The following is a 13738-nucleotide window of genomic DNA, read 5'->3' as shown; positions in this document are numbered from 1 at the left end:
GGGTTGTTGTCTTTACCCAGGCTGCAAATTCATTTGCAAACACAAAGGCTCAGGGAAACTTAAGAGACCAATTATAGCCTCAAAATATTCCAGACTCACTAAGATGCCAGACAAAAAGGGTCAAGGCAGTCCATCAGATTCACTCCCTAATTCTCCCCCTCCAAAGCAAGTCCTTCCCAGAGAACAGACAAGGGAAGGTATGTTATTGTGTCTAGAGTTTCTCTGTGTGAATGTACTTGAATTCTTTTAAATGGCAGTGTTATGTTTTAAATATCTTTGCCAAAACATATTATGTTTCCTAAAGGAATTTTTAAAGAAAAAATAGTGATTCATCCTTAAAAAATATTTACCTCCCAAGAAGCACAAGAATGAAAAAAAAGCAATAATTTCTGATTGTTTGTACAAAACATTGACTAGATAAGCTTTTATTCTATTAGTCTGCCATTCTTAACCGTAAATGACATTTTATATATCACTCTGTAATTGACAAAGGATCCCTGCTTCTTAGTGCTGGCATCTCTCAGCAGCCCAGGGGCTGCTGTGGGAAAGATCACACAAGCCAGGTACTTCCATTTTATTTTAATTACTGATGGACATAAAGCAGAATCCCAATTATGTTGGTCTTTTCTCTTTCTGGCCTATTTTTCTTTCTACTCTGTTATGAGAGGGAATATGTGTTTGGAAGACAGACTGGGTCCCAGCCCTAGCTTTGCCACTAGGTGTGTGTCACTGAGTTACTGAAACATTTGAAGCCTTCCTTTCCTTTTTTGTAAAATGGGATAACTAAGAGAATTTCCCTTGTTAGGCTGTTGTGAGAGTTAAATGAGATATGTAGCAGGGTTAGTACCAAAAGTTTTAATGTGTGGCTGAGATATAAGGACTCGATCAACAGTAGGCTTCATAAGTCACATTTTAATTATTTGTAAAGTCTTCAGTTCACTTATAAGTATAAAAGGATATAGTATAGAAGATCAATATAAAACCATAAACTATGAAAGAATAGTATATGCATCCTACCCCAGACATTCCTGCCTTCACAATCCTTCCTGACTCCTGGCACTCTCTAACAAAGCCAAGCAATGTGTATTCTGCCAGAGCATTGCAATATTACGTGAATAGGCAGGCATTTATGTAGCGGACTAAGCAAAAATCTTACTCCTCAGGCTAGGGTTAATAGGCAGCAGAGGAGGAGCAAACAAGGGGCGGCGCAAACAAATCCTGGGCAAAATGCCAACATCAGGCATTACCGGGAAGCCTATGCAATAACCCTTGCAGTACCCCCTTGGCACCACAGGGGTCGCTATAAGGAACCGCTGTGGTCTGGGGTACCTCTGACTCAGACTACTGACAGTGAAGTTTTCATTTGAGCATTAACTATTTAATTTTTCATTTGTGTACATCACAACGAGAGTCATTTTTTTAAGACCCAGAAGAGACAAACATTTACTCATTCGTTGATTCCTTCATTTATTTCTTCAGTTTTCAACAAATTTTTATTGAACAGCTACCATGTCTCACTCATGCCTGTGTATGAAGGAGAATTACTGGTGTGTAAGTGACTTGCCTTTTGGCAGAACTAATGAAGAGCAGAGCCAAAATGTGGGTCAGATGATCCAACTCCAAGTTTAGTCAACTTTCCACTTAATTCATGTAATTAATGCATTGTATAATACATTATATAATCCTATATATTATGATACATAATTATATTAATATAATTATCAATATAGCTAACATATAATTAATTATATATTAAGTGAATAACAACATAACAATTGCTGAGCCCCTACCAAGTGTCAGAATTTTTTAATACATTTTTTTCATAGGCTGTATGGCTTCCAGAGTGGTCTTTTGAATCCCAGTCCTGTTCCCCATTTGCTCTATGACCTTAATCAAGTTAATGAATGTCTCCGAGGCTCAATTTTCCCATCCATAAAATGGAACTAACCCCGCACCTGGCGGGGTTATGGTAAGGATTAAATTTAAATAAAGTAAAATGAAACAGTATAAAAACAGACATAAAATGCATGGCACAGGGTAGGGTTCCAGTTCTTACCATTTGTGTTTTAAACAACTTTGCATTTACTAATGAGGAAACCAACACATAAAAGTTTGGTAACTTGCCCAAGTTTATTCAGCTAGCAAGTGGCCGAGCTAGGATTTGAACTCAGCTCTCACTTGAAAGCTTGTATTCTTCCGCTCTACTGTGCTGCCAGTGTGCTTTTTTGTCTCCAGTTAGTGGGTCATTGAGGTGAGAGAACATTTAATACTTCCCCACAACGCCTGGGGAAGTATACATTATAATAGTCAACACAAGTCTGTTAAGTCAGCAACATACTTAGACAAGGGGAGAAGACAGAATAGCAAAGTTTTGTTTTTGTTTCTACTCTTTTTCTGTCTACAAGTAATGTACTAAGGGTACCAGGAAACACAGCACACCTGTTGACTAACGATGAAAGGGTACGGCCTTCACTATATGAAAGCTTATGAATCCACTGTGATCTGCAAAGAATCCCTTTGCCTTTTGACCCCTTTTCAACTGGAAAGCAAGGTTCTCTTCCCATTTCCCATCCTTTGCCTCAACAGAAGGGACCACTGACTTCCCGCAGCCTACAGAGAAAAAGATGGGACCGGGGGAGCCAAGGCAGGGCTGACCCTGAGTGTGGATGACTCAACACTGCCTGCTTGATGGGAATGGAGAGGGCACTCAAGACCCCATTGCTCCTTCTACTGCCTCTCTCTCACACACACCCAAACATTCTCTTGGAGTTAAAAACGAATACATATTCCAGACAGTCCCTGGGCAAAATGAAAGTGAGTTACCAAGAAAGGCCGTAATGAAGGTATTAGAATCCATTAACAGAAAATTCTTTTTTTTTTTTTTTTTTTTTAGACTATCTAGCTGCCTAGTCTACAGCCCTGAGGAAAAAAGCATCATGAATGATAAGGAAACATCCTGCTGGGGAATAAGGTTTTACTGAGACCGAGTTGAGGAGACGTATATGGGGAAATTGGATCAGCCGAGACAGGCTGTCAGTGGCCAGGCAAACAGCGATGTGCTGGTCAGCGGCTCAAGCAAGAGAGGGTGAGCCTTGGTTTATACGCTTGGCAGATTTCTCTGAGGTAAATGCTTCCACCATGGCTGAGTTCAAGCTACCAATGACAAAATTCCTGACTATTTAACAACTGGCCTTCAGGACTGTTATAAGCTCAAGCACATCCTGACCAGTCATTTTGAAAGGATGAGGTAACTTCCTGCCAATTGGTTACCATATGAACAATAATGTGCCTTTTTAAAGTAGGTATGTGTTTATCCCTTTAAAGTGTAGTGTGCTCTACACCCCACCCTACCACTATAATAGCAGTGCTCACTGAGGGGTAAATAGAGTTAAGATGGGGTGTCACCACAAATCAGTGCATGTCAAAACTGGTGAAATCGGAATCAAGTCTGTAGTTTGTATTGTTCCAAAGTCAATTTCCTGGCTTTGCCATTGTACTATAGTCATAAGTTGTTGCCATAGGGGGAAGCTACATGGGACTCCTATTTTCCTAACTTTGTGTTTACAATTATTTTAAAATAAAAAGTTAGGGGGAAAACCCTCACAAAATATAGGAAAATATAAAGGTGACAGTAAAATTTCCCCCGAAATTATTACCATACAGAATTAATCATCAGCATCGTTAGGTGACCATCATCTTAGACATTTTTCTTTGTAAATATTCAGGTGGAAGGAGAGGGGTTAAGGCTACTTTTAGGGAAATGGAGTTCTATAGTAGATCCTATTTTTAAATACAAAATAATTTAACTGTATTTGAATGTAACAAAAGAACCTGATATTAAATTGTAAGAATCAGTGAATTTCAAATACATTTGCTGTGACCATGCGTGCATGCACGCGCGCGCGCGCACACACACACACACACACACGCACAATGGAGTATCAGGTTTCTTAAGTGACCAGACAAAAGCCTGTGGGACCATTTCTTTGGCCCTAAAATTAAGGCTCTGAAAATTATAAGTTGAGTTCATCTATTTCCTGTTACCAAAGATCATACCACTAAGAAAGAAAGCCTTGAGAGAGCCAGCCCACTAAGGTTTCAGAAAAGAATGCAAAAACAATGAGCATTAACATTTCAAAACATCTTACAGCCTTGAACCACAACTGTGCATTCTGAATTTGACTCCCTGCTTTGTTTCATAGCTAAAGCTTTTGACCTTACTGTCCTCTTTTATATCTCTTAAGGCCACTGATACAGTAGTACAATATTAATGAAAAATAACAAAAAAAATTTATTATTGATATTTTGTCAAAGAATTCACTGGTGTGTACTTCAATGAAATAATAAAAGCCATCTTACAGATACAGCAAACTTTACAGTTTTTAAAGCTCTGTACAGTTTTTACCTCCTTTGAATGTCATAGCAACTCTGTGCAAGAGTCCAGGCTGGTATTTTATCCCCATTTTACAAGTGGTGACAGTGAGGCTCACGGCAGGTGAGCAACTTGCCTACGTTAGAGGGAGTAGGTAGAAGGGGCCATGGGGTTTTACAGATTCCTGGACTTTTTCCCTTTCTATCACATGTTAATAGAAGCTTAGTATCATGTTAGGACCCTTAAAACCCCCAAATAGTAAATGTAATTTAATACAGCTTGTAATACACTCAGGACATTAAAGCATACAAGAAAATTGAAATCTTCTCTACTCCCCTAAAGAAAAATATGTCAAACCTACTAAGAGGTTAGTAGGATTTTTTAAAATCATATTAGCGGATTATCCCATCTTACAAAGCAGGATCCAAGGGAATAGAACACAGGACAGATAAGGTTTTATTGTGGATAGAGAAAATAATAAGGGATAATATTTTTAATATGCCATGGCAGTGCTACATATTTATCTGTATTACCTCGTGCTCAAACAATCCACTGATGTAGACATAATTGTTATCCCAAATTTGCAAAAGAAGAAACTGAAGTTTGAAGAGATGAAACAGGTAGGAAGCAACAAAGGATCTGGGATTGGATCCCATGTTTATCTGATGCAAAATCTTGCATTTTTAGCCAGAGTGAGGCCATACTATACTATGGAGACTAGAGGGAGGCCAAACAATCAAAACCCAAGACTAATTAAAGGTACAGCTGAAACAACTGAAAAAGTAAAGTTGATCTTTGGGATTGTCATGTATTCTTGGCCCCCTTCTCCCCATAGTTATCCAAAGCCACTGGGTATTTCCTCTCATCCAGATCTAACGTTACTCTCTAAAAAGTATCTGGATCTCATTTAACATAAGGGACAAGTAACTCTTCACAGTTTTAAAATCCTTGCTCCTGAAGCTTTAGATCAAGCATTAATTAATCCTTTGGAAGCTAAATTGCTTAGTTCTCAGGAACTGGAGTTTGAGGATAGAAAAAAAAAAAATTCTCAAAAGTGTGACATGTAGTCAGTTGATTAGTTGATTCTGATTAAAATGTCAAGACAGGGAATTCCCTGGTGGTCCAGTGGTTAGGACTCTGTGCTTTCAGTGCCAAGGGCCCTGATTTGATCCCTGGTCAGGGAACTAAGATCCCACAAGCAGCAGGGCCAAAAAAAAAAAAAAAAAAAAAGAAAGAAAGAAAAAAGAATGCCAAGACAATTAAATGGAGGAGAAATAGTCTTTTTAACAAATGGTGCTGGGACAACTGGTCTCTACATGTAAAAGAATGAATTTGGATTCCTACCTCACACCATATACAAAAATTAACTCAAAATGTATCATAGTCCTAAATGTAAGAGCTAAAAGTACAAAACTCTTAAAAGAAAGGCGTAAATCTTCATGCTCTTGGATTAGGCTATGTTTTCTTAGATATGACACCAAAAGCATAAGCAACAAAAGAAAAAGTAGTGAAACTGGACATGATCAAAATTAAAAACTTTTGTGCTTCAAAAAACAGTCTCAAGTAAAAAGATGACCCACAGAGTAAGAGAAAATTCAGAAAATCTTATATCTGATAAGGGACATGTGTCTAAAATATATAAATACATCTTCAAACTCAGTAGTAAAAAGCAAATAGCCAATTAAAAAGTGGCCAAAGTATCAAAATAGTTCACTCAAGGAAATATACAAATGGCTAATAAAGACATGAAAAAATGCTTACCATCATTAGACTTCAGGGAAATGCAAATCACAATGAGATATCACAGTAGGATGACACTAATCAAAAAGAAATATAATGATCACTTTAGGCAAGGAAGAAATTGTAACCCTTATAAACTGCTGGTGGGGATGTATAGTGGTGCAGCCATTTTGGAAAACAGATTGCAGTTGCTCGAATGGTTAAATATCCAGTTACCACATGATCTAGAGATTCTACCCCTTGGTGTATACCCAAGAGAACTGATAACATGTCCACCAAAAACTTGCGCGTAAATGTTCATAGCAGCATTATTAATAATGGCCCAAAAGTCCAACAACCCAAATATCCATCTACTGATAAATTAATAAAGAAAACGTAGCATAACCATACATTGGAGCATGATTTGGCAATAATGATGTACTAATATATGGTACAACATGGATGGACCTTGAAAACGTTGTGCTAAGTGAAAGATGCCAGTCACAAAGGACCACATATTATATGATTCCATTTATATAAAAAGTCCAGAATAGGCAAATCTATTGAGATGGTAAATAGATTAGTAGTGTCCTAGCGCTGGGGGGAGGTGGAAGGTTTGAAGGTAATGGCTATGGGATAAGGAGTCTCTTTGGGGGGTGAAAAAAATATTCTAAAATTGTTGTGGGGATGGATATAGTACTCTGTGAATAAATTAACAGCCATTGAATTGTACCCTTTAAAAGTGTGAATTATATGGTATGTGAATTATATTCCAATGAGGCTGTTTAAATATAGCAATGCAACTGATGGGACTACAAATCAAGACCATGATAAGATGTCACTGCAAACCTATTAAAACAGATATAATAAAAAATAGTGACAATACCAAATACCGGCAAGGTTATGGAGAAACCGGATCTCTCAGCTATTGCTGGTAGGAATGTAGTACAGTCACTTGGAAAATAATTTGCCACTTTCTTAAAAGTAATCTATACATTCACGTACCATACAACCTAGCAACCACACTCCTGGGCGTTTACTCCAGAGCAATGAAAACTTACATCCAAATGAATTCCATACATTATTGTTCATAGCAGTTTTGTTTGTAATTTCAAAAAACTGAAATAACCAAAATGTCCATTCAAAAGGACAATTTGCTTAAAAAATTTACGGTACAACCATACCATAGAATACTACTCAGCAATAAAAGGTAATGAACTACTGATACATGCAACTTGGGTGGATCTCAAGTTCATTACATTGAGTGAGAAGAACCAATCTTATGAGGTCCCCTATGTGATTCCATTTATACAACATTCTCATAATGTCAAAATTATAGAGATGGAGAACAAATTACTGGGTTGCCAGGGGTTAGGGATGGTGGAGGCAAGGGAATGGGTGTGGCTATAAAGAGGTAGCATGGGGAAGACCTTAGTGGTGATATAATAGTTCTTTATCTTGAGTCAGGGAGTGGTTACACTAACCTGTAAATGTAACAAAATGACATAGACCTATGCATACCTTGTACCAATATTAGTTTCCTGGTTTTGATATAGCACTGTTGTTAGCTAAGATATAATCACTGAAGAAAACTGGGGAAAGTGTACACAGGAACCTCTCTATACTATCTTTGCCACTTCCTGTAGATCTATAATTATTTCAAAATAAGTTAAATGTATGTATGTATGTTCTTATCTACCTATCTATCACAATATAAATACACTGCCATAAATATATATATTTATCTATGACAATTCAGTTGGCAGACACTCAGTAACTATTAACTGAGCTATTTCTTGAGGAGATATGTATAAATGTATAGGAAATGCAAGAAAATTTATTAAAGTTAAGCACACTACTCCTCACTCCTCTCAGACGACGCCCAAGATAAAAACCAAGAGAAATGAGTCATCCTCTGGAGAAGGATGTGCCTTATCTACACTGAAAATGTGTGCAAATAAATGATAAATAAACATGCCACACTCCCTAAATTTTTCCCGTTCTAAATATACATTATAATAGTGGATTTAAGTTTCTCAAGCTGTCTAAGTCATGGCTGTGATCCCCCAGTCTGGAGGAAATGCTGTGCTTGCAAGAGCTATGACTTCATTTCCTTCCAGAGCAAGTTCCCCCCTTTCAGGTTCTTGCACATGTGAAATTCCCTCGTCTTTCACTCCATGGGGCAGCTGGTTCCCAGCCTTGGAGTAAATTCAAACATTGTGGTTCAGAACATGCCAGCAGCTGCCAGAAGGATCCTAATCTTTCAGTTCCTGGGCCATTGGGGAAAGGGTTTTTGGCCAAGGTAATCAGAGACTGACTCCACTTAATACAAACCAGACAGCCAGGGTGGAGGGCTTCCCCTCGGGAGCCTGGCTCAGCTTCTCATCCATACAGACTCCTTTCGCAAGGTCTCAGCTGCATGAACCTCATCCCTCACTGATCATGTCCCTCCCCAGCAGGAGTGGAACAAAGGTCTGTGAACTCGGTGGCCACACACAAACTTGTACTCCATCTCTTAGGCTGCCACAGCCCACCAGGCCAGGATGGACTCAACAAGGATGCCCTCACCACACTGGAACCCACCTCCAATGATCTTTGTATCTCTAATTACAATTCCTCAAGCCTGCTACCCAACTCCCAAACTTCCTGCTATTCTTCACGTTGTTATATGTATTTTCTTACCCCCTACAAAGTGTCTTACCACCCACATCGAAGTCCAGTTACTATGGTTAGCATTATTATTGACAGTCACCATTTCAAAAAAGCTTATTATGTTCTAGGATTTTGTATACAGTATTTAATTTAGTCATGACAACAACCATCAATGTTAGACAATTACTTTCTTAATTTTCCAAACAAACTAAAAACAATATCAGCAACAACTGAGGTCTGCATATTTCCAAGTCCTTGCTTATAATGTTGCCACCATAGGTCTGCCTGTGATACAGACGGACCTGTCTTTCCATGGTCCATGCTGTGACCTTCGGAATGTGAGACACCTGAGCTTGAACCCTGTTAGATGACTCTTGATCAGTGGCCCTTGTACAGCACATAGGCGTCTGAGCCCATTTCCTCATCTGTGAAAATTGAAGATGAAAATAATGCCTGCCTCACTAAACTGTTGAATGAATTAAATGAGATAATAATGTATGTAAACTACTCAGCCTGATACCTGACAAAAAATGGACCCCAGTGAATGTCTCTCAAGTGAATTAGGAAATGAGCCTATAGCAATTAACATGAATAGGGGAGAAAAGAGACAGAAAATGCCAGTGACTCACAGGACTCAAAGTCATATTTGGCTTTGTGACACTGGCCAGACACATTTGGATAAGGGAGTCCCATGGCTCTCTCCCAATTCTATTGCCTGTTGCTGTCTGTAGAAGTTCAGTGCTAATCAGGCCACACCATGCTCTTGGGAGCAATTCACTTTGGTTCTATAGGCACCAATGACATCTCTAAGGCAGCTGTTCAAAAACACTTTTTTTAAAAATATTTATTTATTTATTTTTGGCTGCATTGGGTCTTCATTGCTGCATGCGGACTTTCTCTAGTTGTGGCGAGCAGGGGCTACTCTTCATTGCGGTACGCGGGCTTCTCATTGCAGTGGCTTGTCTTGCTGTGGAGCATGGGCTCTAGGTGCGTGGGCTTCAGTAGTTGTGGCATGTGGGCTCAGTAGTTGTGGCTCGTGGGCTCTAGAGCACAGGCTCAGTAGTTGTGGTGCACAGGCTTAGTTGCTCTGCAGCATGTGGGATCTTCCCAGACCAGGACTTGAACCCATGTCCCCTGCATTGGCAGGCGGATTCTCTTTTTTTTTTTTTAATCATCAAAATAACCTATCAGGGTTTATTAGAAAACATACCAGATAAGGCAGGGTTCTTCAATGCAACCTCGGGAGGAGTCACAATAATTTAAAAAGAAACCCTTCTATGCTAAACTGACAACACTGCCACCCGCCCGAGTGAAGACAGAGATCAACCTGGGGGCAAGTATCCTACCCACAGGCTGGACGGGGACCGGGCCCACCCAGAGTCTCCTTGCAGAAGACCTCAGCCATCTCACTTCTTGTTCTTGTCCTGCTGGTCAGCCAGGATTTTGGCTGAGGACTTGGCATCGTAGAAGAGCTCACTGATCTTCTTGATGTGCTCCTTCTCAGTGCCGTCCTTCCCGTTGATCTTGGCCAGCAGGTTGGCCGGGGTCAGCAGCTGCACCGTGTACCTCAGAGTGGTCTTGGTACCAATCTCCCCCAGGTGGTTCAGTGCCTTCTCACTGATGTTGATTCCCTCTGTCTGAGCTCGGGTTTTAATGATCTGTTTCAACTCCTGCAGGGTGTACAGCACGGTCTGGATGATCATCACTCGGTCCAGAAGGTCGAGAGGGACGCCGTGAGGAGAGGTGATGTCCTCCGTGCCCCTGATGACACAGTTGCCTCGGTTGGACGCAAAGATGACAGTGGGGGCGATGGAAGACTCCAGCGCCTGGTGCAGGTAGGTGAAGCACTCGATGTCCAGCATGTGGACCTCATCAACGAACAGAACCCCCAGAACCAGCTCTGCCACGCCCTGGTGGATGTACTTGTTCACCACCTTGTTAATCTCCCCTCAGAGTTTGTCTGTGATCTCCATCTTCTTTGGCTTCATGAGCTGGCCCATCAGGGACAGGATGTCGTGTCCCCAGTGGGGCCATGCGTTGACCACGTCCAAGTCATGCAAGGTCACGTCTTGGATGATTTCCTTCTTGTTGTGCACATCTCCCTTGGGCGAGGGGACGTACTCTTCAGCTTCAAGGTCAAATTCTGTGGCGTAGGTATCACACCTGCCCTGCCTCTTCACGGCCCCACTGTTGGCTTCGATGTAAATCACATCTCCAGCTTTTACTCGCTCTTTCTGCAAACTTTCAAAAACGCTGGGGTCCCGTTTCAACTGCTTGGTCCCCTTGGCTGTCTTGAGCCCTATGATTATGTGGCTGTTGGTCTTGCCCTAGCGCTCCATGGGGTTCTCCGTCTCACATGGGGTGAGCTCTGTGACCTCGCCTTCATATACCTCCTTGGTCTCCTTTAGCCGCAGCCCAATAGCCCCGTGGAAGTTCTCCATCAGCACTTCTGTCTCCTTGATCTCCGTGGAGTAAACTTCACTCCCCACCATCCGGCAGAAGGGGACCTTACTACCCAGTTCCTGAGCAATAGCCAGAGCTAGACCTGTCTTGCCAGTTCCAGGAGGCCCTGCCAACAAGACAGCACTTCCAGCCATTTTCTTGCTTTTGATTAATTCCACTATCACACTACGTGCCTTGCGTGCGTTCTCCTGGCCCGCGAGCTCTGAGGCCACCGCCTTGGCTAGGCCTCTCTCGACCAGCTCCAGCCGCTTCACGTGGCTGTGGGAGATGATGCGCTGTGTCTTGGTGGTGCTGTTCACCTTCTCAATCTTCATCCTGTGCACCTGGAGCCTGAGCGCCCGCTGAGCCCTGGCAGCCCGCAGGTGGATTCTTAACCACTGCGCCACCAGGAAAGCCCCCAAAACACTTTTTTTTGAAACTGAAGTATATAATGATTTATAATGTGTTAGTTTCTGTTATACAGCAAAGTGATTTGTTTTATATATATATATAAACCAAATATATATATATATATATTCTTTTTCATATTCTTTTCTGTTATAGTTATCACAGGATACTGAATATAGTTCCCTGTGCTATATAGTAGGACCTTGTTGTTTATCCATTCTATGTTAAAATAATTTTCATCTGCTAATCCCAAACTCCAATCCCTCCCTCCCCCACCCCCCTTGGCAACAACAAGTCTATTCTCTATGTCTGTGAGACTGTTTCATAGATAAGTTCATTTGTGTCATATTTTAGATTCCATATATAAGTGATATCATATGGTATTTGTCTTTCTGTTTCTGATTTACCTCACTTAGTATGATAATCTTTAGGTACATCCATGTTGCTACAAGTGGCATTATTTCATTCTTTCTTATGGATGAGTAGTATTCTATTGTATATATGCACCACATCTTCTTTATCCATTCATCTGTCGATGGACATTTAGGTTGTTCTCAAGTCTTGGCTATTGTGAATAGTGCTACTATGAACATAGGGGGTTTATGTATCTTTTTAAATTATAGTTTTGTCCAGATATATGCCCAGCAGTGGGATTGCTGTATCATATGGCAACCCTATTCTTAGTTTTCTGAGGAACCTCCATACTTTCTCCATAGTGGCTGCACCAACTTATATTCCCACCAACAGTATAGGAGTGTTCCTTTTTCTCCACAGCCTTTCCAGCGTTTGCTATTTGTAGACTTTTTAATGCTGGACATTCTGACCAGTGTGAGGTGATACCTCACTATAGTTTTTTTTTTTCTCACTGTAGTTTTGATTTGCGTTTCTCTAATGATTAGTGATGTTGAGCATCTCTTCTTGTGACTTTTGGCCTTCTCTATGTCTTCTTTGGAGAAACATCTATTTAGGTCTTCTGCCCATGTTTTGATTGGGTTGTTTGTTTTTCTGTTGTTGAGTTGTAAGAGCTGTTTGTATATGTTGGAAATTAAGCCTTTGTCGGTCACATCATTTGCAAATATTTTCTCCCAGTCCTTAGGTTGTCTTTTTGTTTTGTTTATGGTTTCCTTTGCTGTGCAAAAACTTATGTTTTGATCAGGTCCCATTTGTTTATTTTTGCTTTTATTTCTATTGCCTTGGGAGACTGACCTAAGAAAACATTGGTATGATTTATGTCAGAGATTATGATTTATGTTTTGCCTATGTTCTCTTCTAGGAGTTTTATGGTGTCCAGTCTTATATTTAAATCTTTAAGCCATTTTGAGTTTATTTTTTTGTATGGCATGAGGGTGTGTTCTAACTTCATTGATTTACATGCAGCTGTCCAGCTTTCACAATACCACTCTTTGAAGAGACTCTCCTTTCTCTATTGTATATTCTTGCCTCCTGACTATAGGTGTGTGGGTTTATTTCTGGCTTTCTATTCTGTTCCATTGATCTATACATCTGTTTTTGTGCCAATACCATACTGGGTTTTTTGTTTGTTTGTTTGTTTTTATTTAACATCTTTATTGGAGTATAAGTGCTTTACAATTGTGTGTTAGTTTCTGCTTTATAACAAAGTGAATCAGCTATACATATACATATATCCCCATATCTCCTCCCTCTTGAGTCTCCCTTCCATCCTCCCTATCCTACCCTGCTAGGTGGTCACAAAGCACCCAGCTGATATCCCTGTGCTACACAGGTGCTTCCCACTAGCTATCTATTTTACATTTGGTAGTGTATATATGTCCATGCCACTCTCTCACTTCATCCCAGCTTACCCTTCCCCCTCCCCGTGTCCTCAAGTCCATTCTCTACGTCTGTGTCTTTATTCCTTACCATACTGTTTTGATTACTGTAGCTTTGTAGTATTGTCTGAAGTCTAGGAGGGTTATACCTCCAGCTTTGTTCTTTTCCTCAGGGTTGCTTTGGCAATTCTGGGTCATGCTTCCATATAAATTTTATGATTATTTTTTCTAGTTCTGTGAAAAATGTCATGGGTAGCTTGATAGGGATCAAATCTGTAGATTGCTTTGGGTAATATGGCCATTTTAACAATATTAACTCTTCCAATCCAAGAGCATGTGATATCTTTCCATTTAT

The 13738-nt window shown here is 40.3% G+C and overlaps 1 pseudogene; it reads right to left on the bottom strand.

The window, feature by feature from the left end:
- Positions 1 to 10149: 10149 nt before the first annotated feature.
- On the bottom strand, positions 10150 to 11520 carry LOC115847476 (ruvB-like 1 pseudogene; annotated as a pseudogene).
- Between the last annotated feature and the right edge of the window lie 2218 nt (positions 11521 to 13738).

The sequence above is a fragment of the Globicephala melas genome, chromosome 3 (assembly GCF_963455315.2).
Source record: "Globicephala melas chromosome 3, mGloMel1.2, whole genome shotgun sequence".
Lineage (NCBI taxonomy): Eukaryota > Metazoa > Chordata > Mammalia > Artiodactyla > Delphinidae > Globicephala > Globicephala melas.
This window is presented reverse-complemented; position numbering and strand designations above follow the sequence as displayed.